The sequence below is a fragment of the Galleria mellonella genome, unplaced genomic scaffold, assembly GCF_026898425.1.
Source record: "Galleria mellonella isolate WM207_F2 unplaced genomic scaffold, CSIRO_AGI_GalMel_v1 utg312, whole genome shotgun sequence".
Taxonomy (NCBI): domain Eukaryota; kingdom Metazoa; phylum Arthropoda; class Insecta; order Lepidoptera; family Pyralidae; genus Galleria; species Galleria mellonella.
The window spans coordinates 6,780,820-6,795,595 of NW_026442074.1; the positions used below are offsets into that span (position 1 = coordinate 6,780,820).

At 30.7% G+C, this 14,776-nt stretch overlaps 1 protein-coding gene across 3 annotated transcripts in view; it reads left to right on the forward strand.

Moving 5' to 3' along the window:
* LOC113510927 (TWiK family of potassium channels protein 9-like) overlaps positions 1-14,776 on the forward strand; it is a 403,012-nt gene that overhangs the window by 46,436 nt on the left and 341,800 nt on the right. For all 3 annotated transcript variants that reach the window (XM_052895843.1, XM_052895842.1, XM_052895844.1), the window contains exon 2: positions 13,515-13,553. The gene's annotated coding sequence lies outside the window, so the exon portion shown is untranslated. The remainder of the gene's footprint in view (positions 1-13,514; positions 13,554-14,776) is intronic.

A 14,776-nucleotide genomic window follows, 5' to 3' on the forward strand; every position in this document is an offset into this window, starting at 1 on the left:
ACGATTTGAATGTGATAAATGCTCACTGCACGAAAATCGGAAAATCTGTTTATTCCTTTTTTCAATACCCGTGAGTATTGTATTTATGTACATAACGAATGAAATATCTAACCCCTTTGACGACCTTGGTGCGAGTTCGATCTCTGCACAATAAAAACATTTGTATTCATGAGTTGGTCTGTTCATATAGGTGTTTTCTATTTATAATAAATTTGTATACACAAATATGTATTTATGTATTTCTAATTATTGTGTAGTTTCTAATTATTTTAATTATTGTATAAGCTTTATTTAGTTTGTTTCTAGTGAGCTCTGTATTATGTTTTCTCGTATAATATCATAGCTATACTATTATTAATCCAGTTTGTCCCACTGCTGAGCAAAGGCCTCATTGCGTCATGATCTGAAGGAACTTTTGAAAGGAGATAGGATAAGAGCTATTTTAAGTCGGCCTCGGCGATGCTGTCTATTTACAGACATTTACTGGGTGGAGATCTTTGTCGACCTCTTGAGACTCACGCGACTAATGGGACTCGCCCAATCTTCCTACTTTGGTCGACTTTTGGCCTACATTTAAAATGCCAGTTTGAGAACAAACTGTGCTGTTGGATATATATCATCATCATCATTTCAACCATTGTCTTTCCACTGCTTTAAATAGGCCTCCCCTATAGACTGCAAAAAGGAACGGTTTGAGCCAACTGCATCCACTGACTCCCTGCAAAGTAATTTAAAGATCAAAGATCTTTAAACATTCAGGTAATTTGGATGAGAAGTTCTGGTGTAGTTTTCTAAAAGTTAGATTAAAACGCCTACAAAATAATTGGAGTGATTATGCATCCAACATTCTTCTTTCTATTATTTTCATTGTTCAATATAGAAATATATAAATTGTAAAATATATTTGAATTCCGAACGCGGAATCGTCAGTCTATAAATACTTGTAAATTTGATTCGCAACAAGAGGTCGTTTCAAAAGAACCTGATAAAAACAGCCAGCAAAGTTGAAAATGTCTAAATAACATACCCCACGTGTCAACACGCACTCTATACCTAGGTCACGTAATATACTTAATATTAAGTATATTGACTTTTTAAGCGGTTTCCAGAAGTTTCTTAAGTCTATATTATTTTTGTAGCACTTTATGTGTTTAGTAACTAATTCTGAACGGATTTCGCTAATAGTTTTTTTTTACATTTTACAAAGTTTATTCCTTTGAAGGTCCCATACTAATTTTAAACTAATATTTTAAGAGGAAAGAATGTTGTAATTAATAAATAAAAAAAAATACTTAACAGATTATAATAATTCTTCCACTTATATATATATATATATATATTAGCTATATTATCAAAGAGTAATATAAACTAAAAAAAGCTGTACGAATCTGGGGTGAACTAGTCGCCATTAAAGTAGCATTTTTTTATTGATTTGACAATATTTTTAATCTTAACTTAAGAAGTTTGTTTATATGTTTATATTAATAAAATAAATTATATTATAAATAAGTAATTGGCTAGTCACACAATTCTCTGTTAACACCAATAGAATTTATGAATATTTATTATTATAATGAAGTAAATGAAAATAGCCTATTGGCTATCTCATCTTGTGTTTAGTTTACGTTATTCGCTAGACTGAATTAATCATAAGGCTCGTAATTTCTCTTAAGTCCTTTAACGATTATATTAACGCTAAATATTAAGGAAAATCGAAGCCACTGGTCTCAAATTCACCATGACTGATTACGTTATTTATTCATTTATATGCATTTGTGACTTCACTTTTAACATAGATATAATAGTTATAACAAAGATGTACAGTGGCGGACTTGTCCGTTTCATAATATTCATTTCAGATTTCTTCCAGTCAACTTTGAGAACTCGATAAGAGAAAGGGTTAATTAGATACGCTTAGATCATTACTAAAATTATAAATGTGAAGATGAGTTTGTTAATTCTTTTATTATTATCATCGTATCAAAATTTTCCGTGGGGATTTTGCTAGTAGTTGCCACGCTTGGCAGACGGATTGGCAACCGCAGTCAGGCTTTGGAGATATTTTAAGAGGGACACTGCTGCTCATCCCACGCCCTTTCTTAGTCGCCTCTTAAAACACCCATGGAAAAGGAAGCAATGGTCTATTCTATGTCGGGACCACGCAGCAAAATTCTTTTTGGGATAAAAATGAAATGGTAACCGCACCCGTGAAGAATAAAAAATGATAATGAAGTCAGGGCAGTTGGTTCATCATGATTAATTTATCTGAAAGCAACCATATCGGTTTTTAGGGAGATTGCGTGGAGTCGACTTGATAGGGTATATTGCTAGTAATTGGGTCATTCATTCCCATTATTAATAATCTCTTTACTCCTTTATGTTATTTTTAGGTAAGTTAGAATCTCAACTGAATCATCAGAACAATTGATGTACTAGATGTATATCATATAGATCTATAATTTAGACAGAAAACGCAAACTCGTGGTTAAATTCGCTGCTAAAATTAATATTATAGTTACATTAATGTCACATTATTTATTTGTTATCTCTTGGTACTTTAAGGGCTTTAGGATGGTAAAGGGTAAAAAGAAACCCAAGTACTTTTTTACTTTGTCAATCAATATATTCCGGTCACGTGAATAAAGGGACTGGTATTCCTATAAATAAATCATTAGAGAACTCAGCCACGAACCTTCTTGTTTATTTGTAATTAGCGCATATCATTCCGGAATAATATATAGAATAAAGGTATAATTTTTTGATTGAAACATTTTTAGGAAGCTCCAGCTATAATATGGACTCACACATTACAGTATCAGATATTTAAAATCAATTACCGGCCTTAGCTAATGGGTATGCCTGACAGAGTCAAAACCTTTTAACTGGAATTATCGAACATTTCGGGTACTCAACAAGCGCTTTGAAGTGTCACAATAAGTGATATGTTCATTAACATCATAATGGTTCCTTAACATACTTCGAACCATAGACAAAGTTGAAGACTGGAACAAGATTAAAATTTTAATATATATGAATCGATAAGATAGAAAAGAAAAAATATAGTAATATATATGTTAGAATCATAAATTATACAGATAGAGCGTTTTCATAGAATTGCTTCGAGAGAAACGAGTCAAATTTTTCATTTGTAAATTCTGCATCATTTTCATGCGTAAACACTTATTTTATTTATTAAATAATACATCAAGATACATTTTATGCGTAAGTACATAGAACACTGATAAAAAAAAAACAAGTCGGCCTAGTTTAACAATTAGCTGAATAAAAGTTGACCCGTTTTTCAGCTCGACGTTCTATCTATATAATGTAAGGTTAGCATAGATGATGATGATGATGATGAGATAATTTGATAGATCATACGAGTTCATTAGGGACTTGAAATGTATTTGCGGGATTTATGAACAAAACAAATTATATTTAAATATAAGTTTATTAACCAAATGAAAATATGGTATAAAAAGCGGGCTTAATGCTAGTAGTATTCTTTACTAGTTAATCTTTTGAATCACGAAGGCAGTACTTCATTATTAGGATATTGAGTTTTGAAGTATAATTAAGAATATGCGAACTTAATAGGATATAGTAACGTGTAGAATACCTGAATATATAAATATATAGACGAAAAAAAATACAAAACTGTACATTTTATTTATAAATACGTATTAAAAGTTTTAGTTTTTTCAATGCAATATTTATAAACATTTTATCTTTTACAAGAAATAGCAGTAATTTTTTTTATCAATTTTATCCTAGGTAAACTTTCGAATGTCTGCAAATTGAAAGTAAAATAATAAGAAATACGTATGTGAATATCTACCATTTTTTCAATTTCAGTTCTTTGCAAATTCAGAACTGTCACGTGCACACTTTTATATTACATGTTCACTAGTGTAATTGGTTTTTGCTCTTGCTTCTGTCGTTGCATTTTCTATCTGCCAGTACGCATGTTGTGCAATATATGTGAAGATAGACAACGTGTGTATCTGAATTTACACGAAAACTTAAACTAAGTTTGTAATTAGTATGTAATATGTGTTAAGTTAGGTTATAACATATCAGTATACCAAATTTCATTGAAACTATAGGTGACGGTTACCACTTTCCATCAAGTGGGTTGTCAGCATGTTTTCTATTCTAAGTTGCATACAAAAAAGTGTAACAAACATCGATTTATCTATCCAACTAGGCATCGTTACAAACTGTCGCATTTATTACATAATTAATATTATAGTTTTTGTATAATGGCAGAGGCTATAAATATATATAGCTTTTGTAACATATTATACGTACAAACCTTTTTCGTTCTGTATAAATTTTTTACAAATGTATTTTTTAAAGTATTAAAAAAAATAGGTGACGCTGTCATTTAGATTTTAAACGATTTCCAAAGAGATTTTCAATTCGTTTGAAATTTTTTGCTATTATGTTATGCAATTACCTCGGCTATTCTGAATCGATTTTCATAATTATATTTACGATCAATAGGGTTCGCTCTCGTTTTTGCCTCATTTTAATTCTGAGACTACTAATGTTGCGTTTTTTATGCGTAGTAAAATTTACATTATATTATTTACGAAACATTTCTTTATTTATCGATGCGTTGACGATCCTAGTTGATTTTTTTTACGGAATAATATAATTATATTTATTGTCAATGTTATTTTTAGTACTTATGTGGAAGACTTCTGTTCATCAGTGGACAATTAACAACTGAATTTAGGATTACAATTGATAATTAGTTTATTAATTGTAACTTCTTTATTACGTTATTTTCATAATATATTTGTTTATTGATTTTCCAAGATTATAAAATTGGAGGCTTTATTTGCTCTGTATGCCTATGTACAATAATATACAGTTGTTAAAATATTTTAAGCTGATATTATCTTTGTTATTCATTCTGTGATATACTACAGAGTTATCATTATATTTTGAGATTGTTTCTCGAATTATGTTTAACTAAGGCTTGACCTATTTGAGTTTATCAGAGGTTAAATCTTAAGGGACGCAGTCAATACTGATAAATTAATACGTCCAGTTGAAGTAAATCATTTTGAGGGAGGGATTTGCGATAAAGTCAAGCGAAAGCGTGTTTCCTTTTCAAATAGCCACAAAGTTATATATGACATGGTCCTTCAATGATGTAAAGCTAATTTAGAATAACAAAAGAAGATAAAATGTATCCATTTTTTAAGGTAATGTAATAATATGTACTATGTACATATGTGATATATATAATTCAATGGAAAAAAATTCTTACTATTTATTACTGTTATTATTTATTTATTGCACAAAAAAAAAACTTTGAATAAGTGGCGAACTTAATGCAATTGGTCATTCTTTACTAGCTAACCATTAGGTATAAACAGAAAATATTAGAATAGTATGAAGGGCAGTGGTGGTGAAAAAGTTGTAATATATTTATTGTAATACACTAAAATAATTATACATAAACATTACTTTTAATATATATATTAATATACTAATATATATATTTAAACAACGTAAGTTTTATGAGATGTAGCAACTATTGAGTAATTGGTAGCTAGAGCTTGTTTTGCATTATACATACGAATGTGGTGCTCCAATAAAAGATATCGGCCATGTTGTGCAACACTGTCCATTATATAAGTACGAGGAAAATACAGCAGACTTATTCATACTGGAGAATTTCTTTATTTTCATCCCTTGGATGAAGAAAATAATAATATTGTTACCTTTACAATAATTATAAGGACGACTGATTTGTCATACGATTGAATAAATAAAAATGCGAGTTTGTAAGGAGGGATTGATACTTGTTACGCTTTCATGCAAAAACTACTGAACAGATTTGAATGAAATTTGGTATACGGATAGTTTATATTCTAACTTATAGTATATACTTTATATACAAATTTACTAAATCAAAGCCGCGGAATACACTCGGTACTAAATAGCCCCACTAATGTGTCTAGATGGAGAAATAGTCTATTTTAGTGATTTTTCTACTTCTGAAGTCCACGCGGTACTTCGTATGAGCAAAAGCTACTAAGTATGAAACTCTACCGTGGAGTAAAGGTGCTGAATCCTGTTTTAATTCATATAGGTACCTATGATTTTTCTATATTGTGATTTATTTAAATAAATTCACTGTTAATTTTACATTACGTATAAACGTCTATTGTAATATGTCTTTAAACAAACATATTATACAGATTTTATCAGTTCATCTACGGCTAACGTTGAAACTTCATTATTTACACGGTTCACTGAATTTAGAAATTTAAACCTTACTGCGTAAGGTTTAAAAGCGATATTTTATTAATTACGCTTGATCGCGGTAACCAGGGGTCGCTAATTGAATTCTGTTATTGGCAGGAAACGGCATTCCCTCGGGGTTTCAGATTTTTGCACAAGGATCGGTGATTTTATATATTCATTTAATTCGTTTGAAGTAATGTAAGAGTGTAATTGTTTTGTTTTTATTCATGTTATCAGTTTTTGGGTACAAATATTCGGTGTTGAAGTGTAATGCAATAAATGATGATTGACAGCATTAAAATTGTCCAGAATTTAAATCGAATAAAATACATTTTTTTTTAATTTATTTCCGATTCATACACAAACAAATATCATACGATAAGTTATGGTTGGAGTCTAGTACTTACTACAAAAAACATTTAGATTTAATATTTTTTAATAAAAACAAATTTAACAATTTGTCAGAGTATTTTAACGTGTTTGACTACATACTTTACTGGGCGATTGAAAATGAGCAAAAAAATTAAGTGCTTGATTTTCATTGTTTTTTTTTTTTTAAATTCCTGATTATCACCTGTAATTAGCCTTTTGTCTTTACTGTCTTTTTTATTATGAAATTTTTAAGATGATGAAATAAAATTATGTATCTTGGGAATTTTTAATAAATTAATAGTATAATTATCGCAATGCGAGGCGAGATGGTTTAACGCAAAACGTCTTACGCCTAATTAAAATATTTCTGGGTGATATCAAAACAATGATTGGAAACGACAAATACAGTAAGTTCGTAAAATTGCTGTTATGCTAGTATATAGAGATGGCAAAAAATAATATATATATAAGTTTAATTATTAGTTACTATATTTAGGTATCTATAAATATATAACCCAATTAATATTCGTAAAAACATTTGGGCCTAACCCTAAACCGCTATGTGTAGAAACTTGAAATTTTGAGCAAATAATCTCAATGTACGAGTATAGTTTATTAAGGAACCAGTAAGAAAGGGTTATTAGAAAATCTCACGGGAATAGAAGATAATAGAGGTGCGAAGTTTCCTTTTAGTTTAAGTGAAAATATGTATATGATTAATCCAAATTTGATAACTCGTTGTCTAGAAGAGACTAGTTAGCGATAAGGCCGGCTAATACATTTAATTTTAATGAGAACTACTTAATACAAAAGTATTAAGTAGTTCTCATTAAAATTAAATGTATTTATTACTTTTATAAATGGTGTAATAAAGTGTACATAAATAAATAAATAAATAAAAAAACTTGAATGACTTATTTTTCGAAATATTAATATTGGTAATGGTTGATACTTAATGTAATTTAAAACATTTATTGATATTATTACAAAATACTTGTATTCCGACAAACTGTTAACAATTTGTTTGAAAAAATATCTGACCAATTTCGCCTAACAAGACACTAAGTTTATTTACACTGAATAAGCCTTGAAAGGTAAAATCAATCATTTATTATATATATGCCGGAACTTTGTCCGCGTATAGTATAGTATAAAATATATAGTATAAAAAAATTAAAACAAAAAATAAATTTGATGAACGGATGAGTTATATCCTAACTTAACATATACTTCATATTTTAAGTTAGGATATAATTCATCCGTTCATCAAATTTATTTTTTGTTTTAATTTTTTTTATGCAATTTAGAATGGCAAACAAATTGATGGTCACTTTATGGAAAGTGATAACCGTCCTCTATAGACATGAGCAGTACCATGGACATAAAAGAGTATATTGTTTCGTCCATGATACCCCCTATGCGTTGCCATTTTTGAAGACTCAGTTATTATTCCTCTGTACCCTGTAAATTCACTGCCATATCTCACCTTTCAAACCGAAACACAGGCATGTAAACACTACTGCTTCACGGTAAAAACACAAATGGGACAGAGGTGTTCAAGTAAACGACTTTTGTACAAAGTTTCCCTCTGGTAATTGAAATTCAGTAGTTTTTGTATGAAAGAGCAATAAACATCCATCTACACATCTTAACAAATTTTTGTATTTAAAGTTAATTTATTTTTGTGATAAGTGCTTGGTTTAACATTATTATTTATTTTTTTTATGAAAAATTTCATGAAATCAAAACAGCGTGATGTTAGTGCATGTAACTAATTTTATCTCATAAATGCGATGTGAAAGTAGTATCGCTAAAGTACTCGTACCTATTTGCATGTTGAGTGAGCGTGTTATTAACCATCAGGAATGTATTACAATGTTAGTTTTCTAGATTCTGGGCTATTGATATTAGTTTCGACTACACTGCGAAATTAGTAATGCAATCATGATAGTATGACACAAGTTGCTAAGCTGTCAGATTTTTATGTGCAGCTGAACAATTTTCTCAAAGAAACCTGCCTCGAAAAATGAGAACCAAACATTAGCATGCTATATCCAAACCTGTCTGTCACAGGTACTAAATTTTCTGTTGTTTTTCGGCTTGTTTAATTGAGAAAAATTTAAAGTTTTACAGGTAGAAAATGCTATTACTATTATGAATGCAAAAGTTTGTATAAGAATGGATGGATGTTTGTTAGACTTTCACGCAAAAACTATTAAACGGATTAGAATGAAATTTGGCATATAAATAATTAATATTGTATCTTAAGAATTGGATATTTTATATAATGATTCACGAGATAAAGCTTCTTAAAAATTCCTATAAAAAGGATGCCACTTTTGGTATGGATGGGCGGCGATATTCACTTACCATCAGGCGAGCAGCATGCTCATTTGCCCCTATGTTGTAAAAAAATGCCAATATTTTCGAATTCACCCTATATAAAGAAACAAAATGTGGGCACCTAAACATAAAACCGAACATAATTTTCACCATTGTTTAATTTGTGTCTTTATTATGGCCAATTGGTTCAATAGGTGTCTATAAAATGAGCAATAAAAATACAAGCAAGTTAAGTGAAACGGTCGCATAAATCGACCCAGTCGTTAATCGAACACTCTTTTAGTGCCCTCTGTAGGCCTGTATTATAATCAGTGCAGTGTTGTAGAAAATTAGCTTATTTAACAGTATGAATAGTCTACAGTTCAGGGGTGGATTTAAAGGAGCGCGAAGGGAATCCTTTTGTGTTACCTGTGATTTAGTTTTAGAGTACTTTTTGACTTTTTTATCCGCCTTAATGGAATATAGAATTATAATGCATTCACAAAAATCCGTAGTAAGGTATCGTAGTAGACGTATAAAAAATATAAAAATATTTTTAAATTTTAGTATCATACGTATACGTAGCAAACCAACGGACCAAACGAAACGAAGTGGAAGTTCTTGAGGACGGTCCATGTGATAGTTGTGTTTTTTTTATGAGTGCTCTAAAATGGGGATTATTAGATAGATGATGTAAGCGTAGTGAGGTTGCAGCCTCTGACTTCCTTAGATGTACCGTATGTGCTCTAACAAGGTGTCTCCAAAAAGAAGAAGAATCACGTTTGTTTGACACGCCCTATACCGGTTTCTTTATCCTATCTACGTATTTATTCTCTTTCTTTTCTTCTCTACTACTACTAGTAGTTTGAGTGGATATCATTTTCTGGTATCAAGGGTGGAGTATTATATACAAGTTAGGGTTGCCAAATGCGAAATTGATTTACACTCAAAGCTAAATATTTTTTTCTTTAAATCAATATAATTTACAGGACTTTTGTTAATCTCAAACTTGTATCATTTTTTACTTTTTGTCATGTGACACAAAGTAAACAGTGAAAGAATTAACTTTCGACCCGTTTCTACTTTTAGCTTACTTACTTACTTCTTTAAGTACTGTTACTTTTACTGTGATATGAGATGAGAGTATAAAAACCTAACGTTTATCTTTCGCAGTTTAAAACTAAAAACAATTTCGAGAATTTACTTTGGGAATAAATATTATTATGAAAATTACGTATTCATGTGCACTAAATGTTCCTGTGGGAAGCTTTAAAAAATGTCACATATTTACTGAATCAGGCCCTGTGTATATCTCGTCGATCTACAAAGCAGGTTAGCTGGAAAATTGAGCTTAAAATGAGCTACATCGATCGGTGCAGCTTTTATGGGCCTGGTATCTTGTTATAATTTATAGTAGTGAGAATAGATGCATTATAAATTAATAGCTTGCCAATAATGAATAGGTACGTCTGGATAGCTTGAAGACGTAATTTTTCAAGTGTGGCATATTTGTTACAATTTAAGCAAAAATTAATCAACCTGCTGGATGATAGCTATGAATAAATATTTCTTTTCATAATACTAATAATAATATCTTAATAGCATGATATGTGACCACGACATTGGATGCCAGTTCTCCCTAACCATTATTACTTCAAATAATAGATTCTATTGCATATATATACCGCAAAATTATTCCAAACATAAATAATGTTTATTTTACGAGTACGGTCATTTATTTTATTGAAATGTGTAAGGATTTGTCTGCATTATTTACTTATATATGAAGCTCGTTTGTATTTATTAAGCGACTTTCTAAAGAAGAAGGTTGTCAATTCGTCTGAATTTTTAGTGACTATGTTGTTCATGTCATCAATTCTGAACTGATTTTCACAACTGTTTTTTTAACGTCGTTCTTTGAACTATAGAATAAAGATGCTATTTTTCTTTGTGAAAGAAAAACCATATACCAAACTTATATATGTACTTTTTTTTTGATGGGTGAAATTGGTATAGTAACCCCGCCTGCGCCAACGGTATATGCTTGCGGAGCACCAGTGAAGGGTGATAGATGAGATTGAAAACAGGCCAGTTAGCCCATCATGATGAATTCATCAGGAATTAACCATGATAGTTTCCAGGGACAACCGCGAGGAGGTCGACCTGGTTAGGTATATTGCTAGCAATGGGATTCTCAGTCGCCATTACTAACAATCCCTTTCCCCCCATATGTCCGTATTATCCGTGCTTATATAATATACTCATTCCGATATCTATATATTGGGTTCCTGTGGACACTGATAGTAGAAACAATCCCTTTTCCCCCAACTTATACATGTACTATATGGGATAGAGAAGGTAAAAATATGATATAGGCTACTATATCATGTTCTTCGCGAACAATTTCGCGGCTAAAAGCTAGTTTTACATAATTTATTATTTATTCTGAAGTTTATACTTCTTATGACCTCCTTCATAAGATATGACTTGCAAAAGCGAAAGGTGATGTGTAACAGAATGAGATGACGTTTTTTCGTATTAGAGTCACGTTGTGTGGACGCGCGTCTGAGTTGTATTGTCAACTACATGAATGGACTGTTCCTGTCCTGTTGTAGGTGGATCACATTTTACATTTCTTTTGAGATTTTTTAAAAAATTTATTTATTTTATGATATTTTTTTTATTGTTTAATAATATTATCTAATATACATGTAGAAATCGTAATTGTCGAAAGGATATGCTAAGGATTTAAGTGGTTAAATCATGTAATAATTGGACTTCAGTAATGAATAAACCAGTTTATACGCATCAAGGGAAAGCTTAAAAGTACACATTTTTTTTTTGGTTAAATTCCATTTTTGGTTCATTCTGTTAATATTATAAATGCAAAAGTTTGTAACGATGGATGGATGGATCGATGTTTGTTATTTTTTCATGCAAAAACTACTAAATAAATTGTAATTAAATTTGGTACACGGATAGGTTAAATCCTAACTTAGCACGTAGGATATTTCATATACCTATTGATTTACGTGGGCAAAGCCGCGAGATACAGCTACTAATTTTATGGTTTTATCGTTCTGTTCCTGGAAAAATTGTTTTCTATTTGCGTTGAATACCGCATTTTCCATATAATGTATTCATAACGTTTGTCGTTGGATCTCAAGAACTAATTTCGTTGTATTCCAAATATTTACAAAAATGTGTATCTAATTTTATTTTTTAATTTAGCAAACAGAAGTGTTTATCTATTATTATAGAATGAGGACATTTATTGACTAATTGTAATTGCTTTGTGTCTTCTGTACTTATCGCCAACACATTAATCATATTATTTCTTACAGTTAGCCTTTTGGGTGTCATTAAAAATTGTTAAAAAATTGAGACAATCTTTCTTTTAAATCTGTTCAGGAGAAGTTACCTTTCTTGTAATAGTATATTGTTTAATATGAAATTATAGAAGACTAATATAAAATATTAATGGGATAGATATACATAATAATGGGATATGTTATCCCATTCACGTGGGCAAAGTCTTGGGTAGCTAGCTATTTAACGTATAAAAATAACATCGATGCTCTAAACAGGTAGTAATTTAAACAAACTTTAAAATATGTATATTATTATTATTATACCAGCAGTTAACTGTCCATTGCTGAACATAGTTGCCACGCTTGACGGGCGGGTTGGTAATCGCAGTCAGCCTTTGGTGATATTTTGCGAGGGACGCAGCTGAACATTCCTTGACCATTTAATTCCCTTAGCTGCCTCTTGCGATACCCATGGGAAAGAAAGGTGACTCTTTCATCAAAATATTACTACTTTATATAAGTAAACAGAAGGTGATTGTAAACAAGTATTATTTATTAATATTCCTAAGCTATAAATGAAAAAATAACATGTCTCTGTAAAATCTAATAATGTGGTCACCACGGCTTATCTATTACTCGTCGCTAGGTCAGCTAGCTTTTCAATTCTACAAAATGTTTGCACTTTTTCACGTTCAATCTATTTAATGTAGGGACCAAGGAAAAATGTCGTTAGGCTTTTTGGTGTGCCTACCCGATATTTCAATAACGTTTGTTGTCGTCATGAAAGGACCTTTTGACGTTATTATGTCCTAATACATACAATATACGCATTATAGCAACGCCTTTGTATTCGGGGTACTTCCATGATATACTAATAGAGTGTGTTCTTGTACTTTTTTAGGATTCCGCACTAAAGTGGTGAATAGGAACCCATACAAGGCGACTTCGTTAGTTAATTGAAAAATTACGTTTATTTGATGACTCAAGGTTCCAAAGAAGTGCTCATAATTTAAAAATAGGGCCACGTGTGCTAGCAGGGTATATAAATTAAATTCATCTCATTTTCATCTAAAAAAAAATAAAATTTCACAATCGTCCTTCACAAGAGTCCAATTCGCATTAACTGATTTTATTATTCTATGGTCAGTGATGATTACACACGTACATAATATTACAAAATGTTTGAATATTATATAATTATTATTGTTATTATTCATGTAAGTAACATATTTTTTTCTTTTTCAGATAGTAATCAGAGTTGCAAGCTTTTATGACAAACGAGAGGTAAGTTTGTACTATCAATATTACCTATGATCGTCTGTAGATTTACTCTTTGTTTTTATTTGTTTGTGACAGGCATGTAGCTGCAAAATAAAATAATGTACGAACATAAAATTCTCATTCCACGACTAAGTTCTAAAGTTGGAGAAAGTAACAAAAGTTTATGCATGCTAACGAGGGGATAAAAAATTGTACTCATGATACCTCATAAGGGGTTAAATGTGAAAGTAAGTTTGTGACATTTTAACTGGCGTTCCGATATTTATACATTTTTTTAGGCATTTACAGAATATTTATTTACATATTTTATATATATTAACAAAATTCTTTTAGATTTTATTCCCAAAAATATGCGTGAATTATGATCAAAACTATTTATAATATTAGTAGCATACCACAAAAGTTCCTCTTCTTTTACTATATTAAACTAAATAAATTTAATATTTTTATATACCATTACATAAATCCTATTTATCTTTAGAGTAGGTTAGACAAGACAGAAAGCAATTTTTCCCAACAACGGACAGCAAAAGATTATCCCAGTTATCAAGTCAGACCCAAGGCATTGCATCTTATCAGCTCTAATCGCATAAAAGGAGCCAATTTCGAGTTTTGGGTCGTGTTTGCTTAGGTCGAAAGAACATTGGGAGGCTGAGTTTGACGGAATTTTCAAAGTTCGCGAGTAAATCCTTTAGCGTATGTTGGCTCCAATATATAAGCCAGGAATCTAAGTATAACAGGAAAAATCACTTCAAAGCAGTAATTATTTTGTGTACAATACATACCCATTGTTGGTGAATTCCTGGAAGTTATTACTTTGTGTAGAGTGTAAGTAATACGTCGTATTGTTAATCTCCAGTAAACAGAAAAGTCATATCGAGCTTTGTACAATTCTGAACTGTTTTATGAGTACGTATATAAAGATTAGTACAAAAGAGTGTTATGGTTCAGTGGTGTTTAATTTACATAGACTTAGGCCGCAAAGTGGTGAGTTCGAATTTGGCTGATATCAAACATTTGTTTTTTGTCTTGAGTCTAATGGTCTTGAGAACTAATTTGCTATGCCTCCAATGTTAGTAACGGGAAGTATCAGCTTTATTGTTTACTATATTATATACGTCAGGTTGATCTCTTCGACTACTACTTTAATCACAAATCAAAATTCTTTCCAGCAGTGATTTTTTTTAAGAATGTTAATGGAATGGTAACTCCGGTTGCGCTATACG